This window comes from Mastigoproctus giganteus, chromosome 4 (genome assembly GCF_048544385.1).
Source record: "Mastigoproctus giganteus isolate SK-2022 chromosome 4, ASM4854438v1, whole genome shotgun sequence".
NCBI classification, from domain to species: Eukaryota; Metazoa; Arthropoda; class Arachnida; order Uropygi; family Thelyphonidae; genus Mastigoproctus; species Mastigoproctus giganteus.
The window spans coordinates 97,642,422-97,660,062 of NC_143578.1; the positions used below are offsets into that span (position 1 = coordinate 97,642,422).

The 17,641-nt window shown below is 35.4% G+C and overlaps 1 protein-coding gene across 3 annotated transcripts in view; it reads right to left on the reverse strand.

The window, feature by feature from the left end:
* Window positions 1-17,641, reverse strand: part of LOC150086931 (hepatocyte growth factor receptor-like) — a 193,660-nt gene that overhangs the window by 165,407 nt on the left and 10,612 nt on the right. Inside the window, exon 1 of one of the 3 annotated variants that reach the window (XM_090372831.1) lies at window positions 10,866-10,936. The exons of 1 other annotated variant lie outside the window; for it this stretch is intronic. The gene's annotated coding sequence lies outside the window, so the exon portion shown is untranslated. Of the gene's footprint in view, window positions 1-5,190; window positions 5,416-10,865; window positions 10,937-17,641 lie in introns of those variants that run through there. One more of the 3 variants, XM_090372830.1, reaches the window with a different exon arrangement.

The following is a 17,641-nucleotide window of genomic DNA, read 5'->3' on the forward strand; positions in this document are numbered from 1 at the left end:
GTCAAACCTTTTAAGGCAGTAAAAATTTATAAAAGTTATACGGCACAGAAAGATTTATTAAAGTAAATAGAAATGAGAGAAAATATTCCTCCATGGGAATATTTCTATAATGGGCTCAAGGTCTATAATTTTTCCCCAGCGTATTATATAACTCACTCTCATACTTCCGTGTTATTTTGTGCATAAACAATACTCATAATTAAGGGTAAGATCAAAAATATAAAAGGTATAGAAAAACAAAGGATTATGAAATTTTTATATATTATTTTGATGGTATCTTGCCCCTTCAAATCTCCCTTATATTTGCGACATACGGTACCACCTTTTTTCTGGGAAACGTCAAATGACACACTCGCATACAAGGCAAAATAAGATGGAGACCCATCACATTAGGAGGAACAGATAAAATTCAAGTTATTGGATATTATAAAATTCTAGGAGTGAATGTCAAGAATTGATATTCACACTAAACATGAGAATTTGCCGCAATTCACTTCAATCAGGAAATTTACACAATATAAACGAGGATACGTTCTTTGGAAAATATTTTATTGCAATAATAATGATAATAATTTTATTGTAGTGATAATAATAAGTGATGCGGAGATACAAGACATTGCAATACTGCCGTTCACGGACACCAGGGCAATCGTACCATCATCGTGGCCACAAGAGAGTACTTAAAGTAGCCAGCAAGAGGCTCATAAAAGCTGGCAGGGTCTCGAAAAGGCGTTATTTGTGGATGAGTCTCTAATCCAGCAATGACAGACGTGTCTGCATTGGAAGCAGTCTTAAAAATGTGAACTAACCTGTTTTTATTGTATTCTCAATTCGGCATGACATACTCGCTGTCGTCGTATATGGCAGTGTCATGCCGAATTGAGCAATTAGTAGGCTTACCGGATTAATGCAAAGGAATGAAGAATATCTGAATGGAGCATATATCAGTAACCTCAAAAATGTTCTGCTTTTATGCACAAGACGAATTGTAGAAAAGTAGCCTTATGCAGGAAAACGTATCGGTGGAGGATGTTAGCCTCTGTACTTCAGCTGGAGGTTTCTTGGGAGGTCTCCTTGTTATTTGCACAAAACAGACTTGCTCTGCTTGAAAGACAAAAAAAAAAAAAAAAGGTCGGGTTCCATAAAAAAAATATAACATTTAGAAACAAATGTAGGAAAGAATGAACTAAGAACCGACTGACCGAGAATGAGAGGTGGGGATATGAGGATTCAAACTTTCTAATCAGTGGTACCAGTTATTGGTCCTTCCTCTCTCTCTCTCTCTCACCTACGAGCTTAGGGCCCTGGAGCAACTGCGCTCCAATAAATACGGTCTTGATATCATATTAAAACCATTTTATATCATATTACAGCATTTAAAATCATATGAAGATGATATTTAGAGGGAAATTCTTTCTTAAGGATGCAGTTTAGAGGAAGCTCTGTATTCTCATCTTTTTAGAGGAGCTTAGGGAGCGAAGATGAATGTGACAAATACCAATTGATACCTTATAATAGTGTTTCTGATGCATGAACGCGACAATTGGAACAAGTCTTCAGCCTATTGGGCCAAAAGAAGGTTCACAAACTTTCTGTATTTGCGGTTTTCGATATCTTTCATGGTTCTCTTTAATTAGGACATTTTTAACCGCTAGGGGGTCGCCTAAAGCAAAAAATTCGTGGTGTTGTAAAATTGAATGAACTATTTAAGAAACTGCCAGCTATATACAAACCAATATTAGCCAGCTAGACAATTAATATTATTCATACTAATCTACAATATTTATTTTTGAAATTTATTTGTGGATGGGGGGGTGGAGGCGGAAGGTGACATAGTCGACATATTTTTGCAGCCGAATGACGTACAGAACCACACTGTTGGACATCCTGTCTACTGTAAAGGGAGGGGGGGGGGCACCATCCTTTGGCGCTACCTAATACCTTCGCACTGGTCTTGTATTTAATGAACTTTCCAAGGAAATTTTTCATTCAGATGCGGAGAATGCTATCAATACTGTTGTTAAGATGTGTGCATCATTTGTTCCATTAGTTGTAGTGGAACTTTTTTTTTTTTTTTAATTTAGGAGACATGCTTATTTAGCTGTTAAGAGGCTATTCCAACCAGATTTCAAAGCGATCCCTTTGAGAAAGTGGGCGTTACGTGTGTGTGTGTGTAAGCGCCATTCCATCGAATTAATGGGGTGTCCTTGTAAATGACATCCCACGGTAGAGAAATATTGTCAGTATGTATGTGCCAGCACGTGCGGTTATATAAACCAATATGTGCGCTGTGATGCGTGTATTTCCACTGTTATTTCCTTCGCTGACAAAAAGGAAGGAAGCAATAGGCATTTATGTTAACAGCCAATTTGACATAAGTTTAGGGATATTCACATTATAGAGTAGTGAAAAAAGATATTTATTGCGTCTTGTTTCCCAAACTTTTTTGCTTGCGGACTCCTTTTGTCTTCGAAAAATTACGAATCCTCACATCCTAGCTCACTTAAATATGAGGTGTCCCGACGATAGGTATCTAAAATATCGAAAATTAAAAATTTATATCTCAGAACTGATTTATTATATGTTTACAATGTACCTTTTTCAGACTGACAAAAAAAAAAAATAAATAACTAAAAAATAAACTGTCACAGCATACTAAGAATGATGTTGATTTTTCGTCTCACAAACTTCTTTAAAGTTGAGAGTGATTGTAGACAACTGAATTCTCATGTTGGGTGCGACATCTGGTCTGTAACGATATTTAGATTTTGTTTTAAAAAACGAGTAAAATTCAAAGTAGCCATTACAGAAATTATTCACGGATCCCCTGGGAACCAATCGAAGATCCCTTGGGGTCCGCGAGCACAGTTTGGGAACCACTGCTCTAACGTAATATCACGGTTAAGATGTTGAGTGTAAATGTCTCGAAGTACAAAGTATTAATATTATTGATGAACAAAATTAGTGTATTTGTAGTTTCTTATCGAACAAGCAAATATTTGTTGAGCGGGATCCGTGGTACATTAGTATTTATAGCAGTTTCAGAGGTTACTAATCATCTGATAACAGAGCTCTATTTGTTGATCAAGCCACTTTCTGAGATTTTGCGACATCGACTACTCATTAATGTCCGTGACCTGAACTTTGTGTCACCCTGCGGTGAATAAGTACACGTCATCTTCCACTGTTGCAACATCTAGCACGGTAGAAACAAAAGGCTTATTTTTATCCTTTAATATCAGTTTTAAAAATATATTATAAAATATATTTTTGCTTGTATAATTTTTGATTGTGTTTCTAATAGCTAAGAAATATTAAACTGCGTACGTTTTCTATTTACTGCAAGGGTAATAAAATAAATCTCTGCATAATAATTATAATATACAGTAAGGGGATTCCGCTTTTGCCAATTGCGGATTTCGCATTATAGCTCTTCCAGTATTTCTTCAGTTTTCTTTTCACTCGATAACATAGGTAAAGTAAAGATTATTCGCATTAATCCTCATTAAGCCTGTAAATTCTACATTAAATTCTGACCCATTTCATCATTATTCTTTTGTTTCTATGGCGTCTCATATCTTACTCAAATATTTAGTAGGATTCTGCGGGGAATGGAGCTTCACATAATGATTCGAGATCGTTTTCAATTAAAGTTATTTTCTGATTCAGCTTTATTTCCTGAAAAATAAAAACAACAAACCGTGACACCGAAGTGCCATTCATATAATTTTAATATTAATATTTTATTTATTTATTACGAATCAGCCACTTCACAAAAAAATTGCTATAGTTTATATTTATCACACGTATTTAAATTTCTGCTTTCGTAGCATAGAAAATAAGTTATGACAATAAGCCTAATTAAATAAAATACAAAGAAAATATAATACACCATTTTTCCATTATAAACACAAGGAACAGCTTAGTTTGCCGAAAGGTGGTACCCCTGTCGCTGTCAGTCAAAAGTCGTGGCTATTCAACCTGCTTATTCACGCATCCCTCTCAACGCATTTTCGAAGTTCCTCGTAAAACAACCTTTACTTAAAACATTTTTCAATAGTCTTTTACTCGTTCTGATACTTCTGAATGCCACCGTACTCAAAAAACGTTTACTAAGACTGCCATATCTCGGTGTATCTTCAAATGAAACTAAATCACCGCATGTTTATTTATTTTTACATGTTTGGGGTGAGAAGAAAAAGCATACCTTCCGAAAGAAAATGTGTACCAGGGGCCCCAGATTTCGGTAATACAATGAATTAATTCTGATTCCTAAAACTAATTTGTTACTACTTAGCAATTTAACGAAGTTTCTAATTTAACTCTTATTCGGTTTTCGCATGTCATTTCTTGCAATTAAGGTTTGCAATTCTGTTTGTTCCTCTATCTGACAGGACGATTAACGGTATTTTTAGTAGCCGAATTTATGCTTTGTCATAGGTGAGGAGGATAATGTCTACTTAAGAATCATGCACAGGTATAGCTTATAACTTTTTATTTTTTAAGAGTCAAAAACAAGATGGCATTCGAAATTCAAATAAAATATTTAACCTCGGTTAAATTTCTAACTCGTTTGAAGGGCAGTGCCTCGAGTCTCCAAACATAATCCTAGATCGATTATGTTAATCATTCTCATTAATCCGAAGAAAACACGTGATTAATCCGTCCTTCTACCAAGATACCTACGTTTTCTTTATTTTATGTCGACAAATTGTTGTAGTGGTGTCATGATACCGGAAGTTGGATTTCTCCAGAAGGATATTTAAAAAGATCGGAAGGCAGTAGCGAAACTATAAATTCTGCCCTCCCCTCCTTGTTGGATTTTAACAACCATGCCAAAGTATCCGGAGCCCCCGCAGTGGCAGGCCTGAGAGTATGATAGTTTCACCACTGTCAGAGGGATAAGAAGAACAAATGAAAAAATACTGTTTTTAATTTTTTTAACTTTAATGTGTCTGTTATCTGTATTTTATCTGTTCAGTATTGTGGACATTTGTTATTATAAATAGCATAATTTGCAATATTAAAAGCAGGGAAAAATAAAAAGGGGCATATGAGTTTAAATTTTCTGGTAGAAGAATAAGCTTATTTAAAAAGGGGGAAAATTGAAATCCCCGCCCTGGTATCATTCGCAGTGGACAAGGATGGCTACCTTAATGACTGCTAGTAATGGTGTTCACCTATTCTTACCTGTAGCACGAGTATCCAGCACTTGAAGGAACTTTTCCGGTTATCCGCATTTAAGAACTCAGCCGTTTCAGTTCGATGGGTCACGAAGTGCCATTCGCTACCACGTAACAAACAACGTGGGGAGGGTGACAAGTCCGCGGTGCTGTTGCTGTAAATGCTACACAACAAACTGTTCTACTCCTTCTGAAGGTTCGCTTTGAGGCTCACACAGAACGTGCTATTGTAATGCGCTGACTCGCGCCGTGTCAGGGTCGCTTTCCATATGGATGTGGCGTCACAGAACGTGCACGTCGGTGTGTGTATGTGTGGCCAGCGTCAATGTCACTGTTGTCGCTCGACGCCAGGATTCCAGCGAATGTCTAGCAAAGACAAAACTGCTGACATATCTTTCTTTCCCACCCTCGTGCGATAACAAATTCATCCACATGCACCGGAGTACGCATGTTTCGTCTATTCGCACATTGGTCGCAATGTTTCTTATCGTCGAATATCCTGCACCTACGGCGAGGTTTAAATTAAGAAACACTTGAGTTCCATCTACCACGGTATTCCATTAACCCCACCCGGAACGGTGTAATCAGAAGCATCCACAAGTGGCGTTCTCTGGCTCTTCTTACAGAAAAAAACAAAGTACTTTCGTTCTATCTGCCGATGCCACTTTGGGCTGCTTTACAACGGTCTCGAGGAAACCACATTCAACGCCAGATAAACATCATTATACACAAACAGTCGGAAAAGCTCGCAAGCTTCGAAAACAGAGAATCAAAATGTGCACTTTTAGAAAAATTACAAATAATGATAAATGTACTTTCACACGTCATGTTCAGTAAAGGATTTAGATTTTTGGGCCATTGTCGCCAGGTCGTGTTAGCAACAGAACCTCTTCAACTTTTCAACGCCTCGTACATTCCCAGTGTTTAGCAATTGTGGGATTAACCACTAGACTATATATCCTTAAGCCCATTCTATTTTTAAATATAATGATACTCTTGCTGGTTTATATAGGTAGTGGTTATAAACTGCATCGCTTTGGCCGCCTATAGGTAGCAAACACGAATCACGCCAAAAAATCAAATTTGGAATAGGGAGTGTTTAGAGACCTTTTCTGCCTCCCCTACCAAAAATAAGCTGAAATAAAAATAACAATTTTCATGGGACATAAAAAAACTGATTAAAATTAGTTAAAAAGTCTTTATTAATATTATGAAAAGGAAAATAGTTGTACGTTTCTAATGACAACTTTATTGCTGCACAATTTTTCACACAAATACACTTTCAGTTTCCTCTAGATATATATAATTAATTGACCATAAAACAAATTTGCTATTAAATAAAAATACTTTTGTTATAGTATAAACTATTTATTGGGGTCCGCATGCCGATATATTTCCTGCACGTGCTACAGAATTGTACAAGTACCATTGGTGCACCATCGCTTGTCTATACCAGGGTTGTCCAAAGTGTCAGATGGGTGAAATTATTTAGTGCCCACAAACCGGAACTATTCGCAGAATACTTCCGGTCAAAGTTACCAACCAAATCATTCTCAGAAACCGGAACTATTCGCAGGACTTTGACCGGAACTTTATGCGGACTCTGACCGGAACTATTCGCAGAATAGTTCCGGTCAAAGTTTCAGTTGCTGTTAAAACACATTAGCAGCAACTGAAAGTATTTTGCGAATAGCTCCGGTTTCTGCGAGTGTGCTCGGAGGAAATTTTAGAAAAATTCTAAACCTTTCTGGGAATGCGTGTGTGTGTAGGAAATTCTACAATTAAGTCTCAGAAATTAATCTTTCGGAAATAAAATTAAATGCTTTAAATATCCTCTTTTATCCTTGTCTCGATTACTAAAATAATGTACAATCTGGCATTTTATTTAATACTGTATTTAATCATATTTTTTTTTTAGGTTTTCAAATATGATTTTTTTTTATTATTATTCGTATGCAGGTAGCAGATCTTCAGCATTACTTGCTATTTATTTATGCATCCTGGTGTGTAAATCATTATTAAAATAATGTTCTGTTTTTGAAAATATTAAAGCTATAATTTAAAAAAAATCTGCCTATAAATCTGTAAAAGCAAATTTATTAAACAGTCAATTGATGTTCATTCAGTGAATTCATTTTAAATTCTTGCGTGGAAAACTGCACATAACTTGCTACATGATTAATTACAAATAATTATATAAAAAATAAAATAATATATATAAAAGGGTAGATAGAATAGCCTAAACTATGTGGAAACAAAAGGGACAAAAATATTTCCAAAAAGCTGCACCATGTTGCATTTGGCGTTACCTGCAAACACACAGCACAATTTATTTAATAAAGTTAGAATACAGTGAGGAAGCTACATATTTTAAGATAAAATTACTCAATGCGATGGAACCGCAGATGGTCAACTGTTTCCCTTAGTATGTCCTAGAAAATGTTAGCAACATGCCTTGTGACGCATTCCTTCAGGTAAACCAGACTGAATACTGCCTTGATAAACCTATCCTTCAGATATTTCCATTATCAGAAGTCATAAGGATTAAGATCAGGAGAAAGCGAAATATTCCAACAGCAGAAAACGATGTGGCCACCATCGGATGTTGCTCGAAGCAACTGTTTCAGTGGCAGAGTTCTATCCTATAACAAAAACAGTTGTGTTGAAACTTTCTCTCTCTCTCTCACGGACAGGAATCATACCCTAGAGGAGAAGATCACAGTGACGTTCATCTGTACGCTGCTCAAACCACCTCGAAGAAGAATCGTCCAGTAAATGTGAGCATTGGAGAGGAACTTTTCCGATAACACGTACAGGCAATGTTCGCAGTTATTTTTTTTATATTACTTTAATAGATTGACTTTTAGTGAAAATTTTAATAGCACGAAGCCCGATGCAGCCGAGAGTGGATCCAGCCTTTAAATTTTGAAGGGATAACAGCACAAGAAAACAAAAATTAGATCTTGAGAGGAGAGGAGAGGAGATAATAGAATGTGAAACCTCTTCTATTTACAAATAATGCAAAAGCATAAAATGCAAAAACATGCTTTTGGAATAATCTTGAGGGGAGGGGATTATTCCATTTCACACATCCTTTTGAATCTACCTTGGATGAAGTTGCACTAGATCAGTGGTTTTCAACCTTTTTTTTAATAACGGCACCCCCAAGTAATTTATTTTATTTTGCGGCACCCCTACTCAATTTTTTCAATATATATATATATATATATATATATATATACAGTATATAGAATATATTGTAAGTAGAAAGTGTGAAGAAGATTTCGATTTAAACCTAATGAATATACACTGTGAGCGATATATGGTATGAAAAAGAAGAAATAGCCCGGAAATTAAAATAAAGATAAGAAGTGAAAAGGCGACCAAAATAAGATAACATTGCGGTGTCTTTTTTTTTTTTTTTTTTTTGGTAGTTGTTGGCGCATCGGCTTCTGTGGCCATAATGCACCTCCCAAGGTTTTTGCAGTACTTTGATCCAAGCCCGAGGCGGGATTCGAACCCGCGACCTTTGGGTTGCCAGGCAGGCACTTTACCAACCTGGCTAGCCCGGTCGGCGCGGTGTCTTTCACAATCTCAGTGGTCATCCACCGAAATTATGAAAAAGACAACAATGTTCTTGCTTCTGTTTCCGACATGTTCTGTATGCTGAGGTGCACGTGAGCGGTTGCCACGTGTTGAGAAAGAAATTTAAATTTTTTTTAAATTTTGCGGTAAGAGTCTAAAATTTAAAATTTTAAATTTTAATTTTTTTAAAATTTCTTTCTCAACACGTGGCAACAGCTCACGTGCACCTCAGCATACAGAACATGTCGGAAACAGAAGCAAGAACATTGCTGTCTTTTTCATAATTTCGGTGGTGGATGGCCTCTGATGACACTGAGATTGTGAAAGACACCGCAATGTTATCTTATTTTGGTCGCCTTTTTCACTTCTTATCTTCATTTTAATTTCAGGTCTATTTCTTCTTCTCTTTTTCATACCATATATCGCTCACAGTGTATATTCATTAGGTTTAAATCGAAATCTTCACACTTTCTACTTACAATATATTTTATATATACACACATTATGGCTGTAGGGTACGTTTTGCTAATGCAGTGTCCCTGATCCATAAACTATGTTATCTTCTTTTTCGTATAGGCACATTCCACCACCATATTAATTAGCTTCTTAATACAATTATTCTTTACTATATATATATATATATATATAATATTAAAAATATATGTTATATGATATTTATTACAATAATATAATTATGAAAATTGCATTTCATAATACAAATTATATATATATACAGTATATAATTTTATTCTTTATATAGAGGTACTAAGTAAACATCAATTATAGATGACTACAAAATTAAAAAGATACTGTACATCTCTCTATAATGAAATAAACATATAAATTAAAAAATAATAATAAGTTTAAGTAACTTAAACCCAAATTACGTGGCACCCCTGGAATGTTGTTGCGGCGCCCTAAGGTGCCGTGGCACCCCGGTTGAAAACCACTGCATCAGATGCATATGTCTAAAGTCGGCTCTATTCTGACCAACTATTTCAAAAAATTACAAACACGCCAGCAATGCGAATATGACATCCTTAATGTGTGCGTATGCACGCGTTCGCCTTCACTTGCTTAATATCGTATCTTTTTTATTCTTTGGAGGTAGTCAACCTTGAACTCATTGTTAACAAGCACAGTGTGTATGAGCAATATAGACTATCCACAGGTCAGAAAGATTATTCGAGATTAACTGACAGGGTTTCAATTATCCATATCACCTTGCAAGGCGTGAATAGGGTTGCCAACTATTTAAAAATTAACGCATGGGACAATTTTGCAATGAGTGTGCTTGAGAAAGGGTTAAACTTTTTCACTCCTGACCAAGTTATTTTATGGGAGCGAGTTGTGGAGGGAAAGCAAAGGTTCAAGGTGACAACGGCGGCTGTCAGAGTCTTTTGTCTATGATTTTTTGATAAAACGGTAATTTCTGGTACAGCCAATACTGTTTCCATTTATTTTTTCTAGTTTCAAAGTATCTTCTTATAGTCTCCCATTCTGGCTAGAATTTGAAATTTAATAAATAACTGTAGCATAATTTGACGCATTTAATTGGTGGTAATTGGTGTTCCTTTTCTATAATAGTTCTGGAGACCATAACCATGTTTGTCTTTAAGAATAATCTTTTTGGATGGGGTGAGAGTCAAAATTTCTTTATCGCAGAATAAGCGCAATGTACGGACTCCGTACAGTGATGGGACATAAAAATGTCCCATCACTGTACGTGTTTGCCTCTTGATTTTAGCTGCCTGGACTTTTATTCTAAATAATCCAACTCATTATACCCGTTTGACTAAAAGAAATGATTAGTCGCTGATCCATTGTCTTGAACATGTCGATGGCATAGCTGATGATAGTTTATTTTCAACCTATGGTCCATGGTCTGGTTTTCACAAAAGGGTCTCACAGGCTTCTCAAATGTTTCGTAATTTTTTTAAAATGATTATTGTTGATTTTTAAAGATATTGAAGTTCCGCCCGGAAATTTTGGTTCGCAAAAGGGTCCGGCGACTAAAAAAATCTTGAAAGCTCACCGACTTATAAAAATTCCATTTAAATTATTTAAAATAATTCAAAGAGAACAAGAATTTCTTACATGTCGATGTAGTCCTATATAAGTCACGAGTTGGTATATCGGGGTACGCCATACCACTAGTTCAAAAATCTGAAAAATGAAAAATTAAAACAGTACGTGATTGATAAGTGATCGACAGTACTTGATATGCCGACCGGGCTAGCCGGGTAGGTAAAGTACCTGCCTGGCAACCCAAAGGTCGCGGGTTCGATTCCCGCCTCGGGCTGGATATCACGATGGTGCCGAACCAACCGGTTGGTTGGATATCCCGGCCACGATACACGAAGGAAGCAAGAAAAAAACTGGTTCCTTCGTGTATTGATCACATCATACGAAATAAATTAAGTACTTGATATCCTACCTCTAGTTCCAAAAAATCATTCGAAGTGATTCATACCCAGCTCAAAAATTACATTTCCATCACTGATCCGCGATGGAAATGTTTGTGGTTAAAACTGGTTAAGGTGGTTAAGGACAAAGAAAAATACATGAATTCTTTGGAGCTTCGCCAGAGCGATATAAACTAATATAAAGACCATGACCAAGTAAAACTGGTTCTTAAGTCATGTTTTGCTGGATGCGTCACGTGAACGGTTGTTATTATTTTAACATTGGATTCTAGCCAAAATGGGAGACTATACAATTAATAATGATATTTGTTAATACAGATATATATTTATTATTATCATCATAAATTATTATAATAAAGATAATAATTTATTATTATTGTTATTATTACCATAATTTTATCTTTTATAATTATTATCGTCATTTTATTACTATAATATTTCAAAATGGAAGCATCAAAATATCAGCCCTGGCGGATATTTTCATGCCTCTATTTCTCATACTTGTGGTCAGATTTTACAGAAATTGCCCCTGACTTCTCTAAAGCAGTGTTTCCCAAACTCTGTTGCTCGCAGACCCCTGTTGGCTTCGAAAAATAACCACGGATCCTCACATCCTAGATCACTTAAATATGGGTGTCGGGACGATAGGTATCCAAAATTAAAAATTTATATCTTGGAACTGATTTATTGTGTGTTTACAATTTAACCTTTTCACACTGACACAAAAAATAATTGAATAATAAACTCACTATTTGAATACACAATCAATCGTACCTCATAGGTTACTAGTGTGAAGAATGGCGATGTTTTTTAGTCTCACAATGTCCTCTGGGAGTGATTGTAGACAACTGAATTCTCATGTCGGGAGCGACATCCAGTCCGTAACGATATTTAGATTTTGTTTAAAAAATAAGTAAAATTCAAAGTAACCATTACAAAAAAATCCACGAATCCTCTAGGAACTGCTCTGCGGATCCCTTCGGATCCGTGGAGCACAGTTTAGGACCCACTGCTCTAAAGAGATCGTCCAGGTTAGATTCTTTGAGAACTGGTAATAAAATCTCACACTTGCGGTGAGATTTTATGACCAGTCTCAAGAAACTCCCCTCTCCCCACCTTGACGATCTCTTTAGATATCTCAGGGGTAAATCCTGCTATACTGAAGATGTCAGTTGGCGTTAGCTGGAGTAAAGACGAAAATAGTAATAAAAATAAAATCAATATATCAATCATATAATAATCGACAATCATACACCAGTATATCGCTATTCGTACCAATATGTCAATATTTAACATATATCGAAAATTTCTTTATTATATGCTCTTTAAGTTATTGACTAAGCGACAAAGTCACTTAATTGCTTTAGGGTGCACACCCTAACTGGGAAAACGGTTAATTGGCGATTTTTGGCTCTTGGTTTGAGTTTGTGTGCGTGGCGTTGCTTTGTTAAAAACGTATTTGTCAATCGTTTAAATCGTAATCCTCCCACAAAAATTACCTAAAAAATTACCTAAATAATCTTATGAATATTTAGACTCTGGATTATCCAGGAGTGGATAACCGTATTGATTCTCAACCTGGTTATCCACTCCTGGGTAAGAAAGCAAATGTCAAAGCCAGTCCAAGTCGGATAACAGAAAGAAATACATAGAATCCATTTCCATATGATATTTTCATTCTCACTGTAGTCCTATTTCAGTAGTCCTTCAGCAAAAAAAATACTGTACTGTGAAGTTCATTTTACAATTTTTCTGTTTCCTTTAATATTTTTATTATTTTTTTTTTTTAAATATTACTTGTTTAGTTTGAGTCTTTCTACCCATCATGTTAAAACGAAAAAAAAAAAAAAAAAGAAAGAAAAGTTTTGTTCTTTCTATTGAACAAAATCTTCAGCTTATCAGTAAACATGAAAAAGGTGGTAAACTGGCAATTAGTCTCTACTCAGCTCTTCTGACCTCGGGATTGTCAAGAATAAATGGAAATTTATTTATTTATTTTTGCTGCATGGAACAGAAGAGGAATAGAAACAAAAAGATGATGCGGAACAGAAAGATGATGCTTCGAACTTTACACATCATTCGTAGAAAAACCAAGGGGGAAAAGGCAAAATTCGTTGTTTTCCTTTTTCATAAAAAAATATGTTTGTATTCAAATTTTATGTGAAATCTTCTCACGTTGTACTATACTTTTAATGAATACAGTATATATATGCATAAATAACTTCACTGTTTTTGGCACATTTACGAGTTTTTCTTTAATTTTGTGGATTATCCGGGTAAATTTTTTCTCAATCAATCCCCAGATAATCAGGGGTGTACTGTATTAAACAAAGCGCACCTATTTCTTTTTCGTTTGTTTCTTATTTTATCCGTTTTTTACTATCTGAAATGGAATGACTGTGTCGAAAAGTCCATTTATAGAATTCGACACAGTAGGGTTCATCGGGATCGGCAAACAGACCTAACATATAAATATCAAAATAATAAAGTTATTCACTGGCTCGATTTACGGCCTGTTTCTCACGTTCATGTGCCAACCCTCTTTAGTTTTTCCACTCTCGACTTCCCGAAATAGAGGAACTGAGGTGATAGAACACCCAACTAGCATGGAAAAACAAAACCAACAAAAAAAAAAAAAACCCTTTTTTATTTCTTTCTCTCTCTCTTTCGCCAGTATACAAGCTTGAACGGGATAGAGCAAAAAGTGATTTTCATCAGTTGGCGACATGATATTTATTATCGTGTTTTTATGCGTGAGACACACTTCTGGCTAACTGCTGTGTAGCTTTTGATAGAACAGTTTGTCACAACCAAGTACAGACGCTTTCTGTTTTTTCGACTGTCTCATAGAATTATCTTTAATGACTTATCTTCTCCTGCGATAAAGAAAGTAGCAGATTGTAGACAGACACCCCAAAATATGACCTCTTGAGAAACTCTCAGGAGACCTAAGTTTGTGTCCAGTCTCTAAGAAAGTAGAACGACACCACAAAAGATTCCCACAGAGCTGAGTGTACTTAAACTGTGTAACATAATCCTTTATTTTTCTTTTAGATATTTTGAAAGCATGGCATAAATGCAAGTGTTTTACAAACCCATTCGGTTACGATGAGATGCTTAGAGTTTCTTTACAAGCAAATGATAAAATAATAATAATAATAATAATATATATATATTATTTTTTTATTATTATTACTAAACCGTAAAATGAAATATACATAATAATAATAAATAAATAAAAAGAGCGCCCTCTTTGTATAAGCTGAGGCAAATATTAATCTCAACCATGCTGTAATTCGAAAATTATGTTCACAGACTACGTAAGCTGTGTTTGTAATTTGGCAACGTAGGAGAAGAGAAGAGATCAGTGCCAATTAAGTGATGACTGTAACTTATGGATAACTAGGGATGTGTGGAACGTTCTTCAAGAAAATTAGTTTCCTTAAGAGTCTTTTCTTCAAGGAAATTGTGTGGGTTTCCTTTATTAAGAGGTAGCATGCTTTGCTTCTCGTTATACTAAATCACATGACCGCATCAGCTGCGGTCACGTGATGAGAGGAAAGACTTTTCCATATTTTTGGATAAGATAAAAGCAATTTTTTAACTGATAGCCCTGATTTAAAGAAAACTGGATGTTTGATAATACAAGATGCGGCAAATGACATTCAGAAAGGATTAAAAACGGCGATACAGTTACCGAAGGTCTGATCTCGTATACATAAGAAGAGCTAAGAAGCGCCAGCAAGGTGGGACTATTGCTCTGAGACTTCGCCGTTTACTACATCGCACACGGCCTGCCGGCGGACGGGCGGGCGGCTGGAAATTTGATCCGTTAGTCATTGTGACCTCGGCCTGGGAAACTCGTTACGACAATTACACTCTTCTGTTTCTTCTCTCTTTCTTTTCTTTAATTCTTTTTAAATCCCAAGTACAGTTAGTTAAAAGCACCCATAACAGAAAAATGTGCCCTCTCCCCCTCCGTTACTTATTTTCCCCTTTATTGACGTAGTCTAAGGGTGGTAGTATATTGGATCTACATGTACGCAGGTCAGCGAAACAATGTTTATATTCAAGAGTAAGTGATCTGAATAAAGATGTTAAAAAAAAACTTTTTTTTTTTTAAATAATAAACACCGGACGATCTTAAATATATGGCGGCATCATCTATGAAAAGGAAGTAGTGAATTTACACAACATAAAATAGATAGATTTAGCAGACTGGGTTCAGCGCTACTCATTTACTTGTTATGCAGTCAATGACACAGTCACTGTTCATTTATAGTTATTAACGTTCCAGAAACTATCGCATACAAGAGGCACAGCTGCCATGGGAAAATAAGAATAAATGGAGAGAAAGCGATGAGCAGGGCGTCAACCGTCCTCAGATCTGTAAAAATATTGAGATATTCGTGAAAAAAAATAATAAATAAATACAGGCATATTCATCCTCAGATACGAGTATTCGCATTTTGACTAGATTTTTGAAAGGACTGGAATCGTTCTTTTAATGGATGCAAAAGATAAACTCTTATTAGAATTGTTTATAAAGTTGTGCAGTGTGCAACACTCCAAACACACTTTGGAATATAGTGCACGCGATTGAGTCTTAGCCCCCATCTCACCCCACTAGTTTTCTGCTACTTCCAGGCTTAGGAAGCCCCAAGAGGAAGAGTACTGCTTCAAACCATTTGTTTACAACCAAAAGTATAAACATACGGCTTTACAGCACTTTTGATTTTCTTTTTAAGCTGGCTTTTTGCCATTAAACTTTAATTTATGCCTCTTGGTATTTAAAAATGTATCCATAAAAAGTTTAGTTCCGTGATTTCTTTTCTATAATGACGATGGCTGACAACTCTGGTGATAGGTTCGGTTGGCTTTCAGAGATTCTGAAATAAAAGTCAGAACGATGTAGCACGTAATTCTTTATGTACTTAAAGAGAAAACTGGTGTCATGGTCCTTAATTCAAAAGTTTTTTTCTTTGCTGGAGCCCACCGAAGAAAGGCAATTACTATCACCCCCACTTTTGCATCTAAGGAAAACACGTACCATTGTTTTACAGGAATGCATCTGTAAAATTAGTGAACTCTTTCCTTGGATACACAATTTGGTTGCAGAATTTCTGCCAGTTGATAGGGTGTTTGTGATCTAGTTAAAATTTTCCTCTTTCACACAGGGAAAGATAAGAGTTCGCATACACACTTTCTGTAATCAGTGGTAAACTTATCTACGGAACTTTCTCCAATGCATTCCACCCCTACAAATATAAGGATGACTGTGAAGATACAGAGTACATGCCACAATAAATAAAAATAACCACTCAGTACGCTATATATGGATAAATATTAACGCCAAGAATAACGTAACAACCAATAATCTATAAGTGATCACAGATCACAAACTGGTGGATTGCTGATTCGCTGGATTCTGCGCCAAGCACGCACCCAGGATTTTTCTTTGAGGGGGATGGGGAGGGAAGTTGTGGATCGTAGACGCTGCTTTGATCCAGAGAAAATTATTCAACTTTTTTTGTTGTTTTTTAGTTATGATCGAATTTCTCTGGGAGGAAAATAAATCCAGGCAATATCCCCTCCCTTCCTCGGCTTCTGGGATAATGTTATTTGTAGGCTTTCAACGTAAATAATTTTCGGGGCTGCTCATTAACATTTTGCTTTTACATCAGATGAAATAACTAAGAATGTTTTTGAAATAGCATAGTTACAGAATAAGACTGAATTCGTACACATGTACTGTATATAAATGACTATGAAGATACAGGTACACACCAGAATAAATAAAAAAATTACTGTATGCAATATATAAATAAATTAGCAGATTTTATATTTATCCAAATATATATATATATATATTTGATAATTAAAATAAATATGATATTTAAAATAAAAACATCAGCCAGTAGTACGGCAATAATGCAGAGCGAAACAAAACGCAAAATAATATAAAATAAACAAACAGGGAAGGGAAAGTAGAAATAATAGGACAAAAAGGTAGTCGATAATCCCCGGTATAATTTAGTCAATTAAGTCATTAAACCCAATTAATAAAATTCAATTAATAAAAAAGAGATCAAGGTCTCTTTTTTATTAATTGGGTTTAATGACTTAATTGACTAAATTATACCGGGGATTATCGACTACCTTTTTGTCCTATTATCTCTACTTTCCCTTCCCTGTTTGTTTATTTTATATTATTTTGCGTTTTGTTTCGCTCTGCATTATTGCCGTACTACTGGCTGATGTTTTTATTTTAAATATCATATTTATTTTAATTATCAGATATAATTAGGCATCATGTGGAGGATGTGCATTTGCTGCCTCTAATGATAGCTACATAGCCATATCTATTTATTTTTATTACTTTTGCCTAATTTTTACCTCACATAATATATATATATATATTTATTTTTTTCCCCAAAGAACTATAGA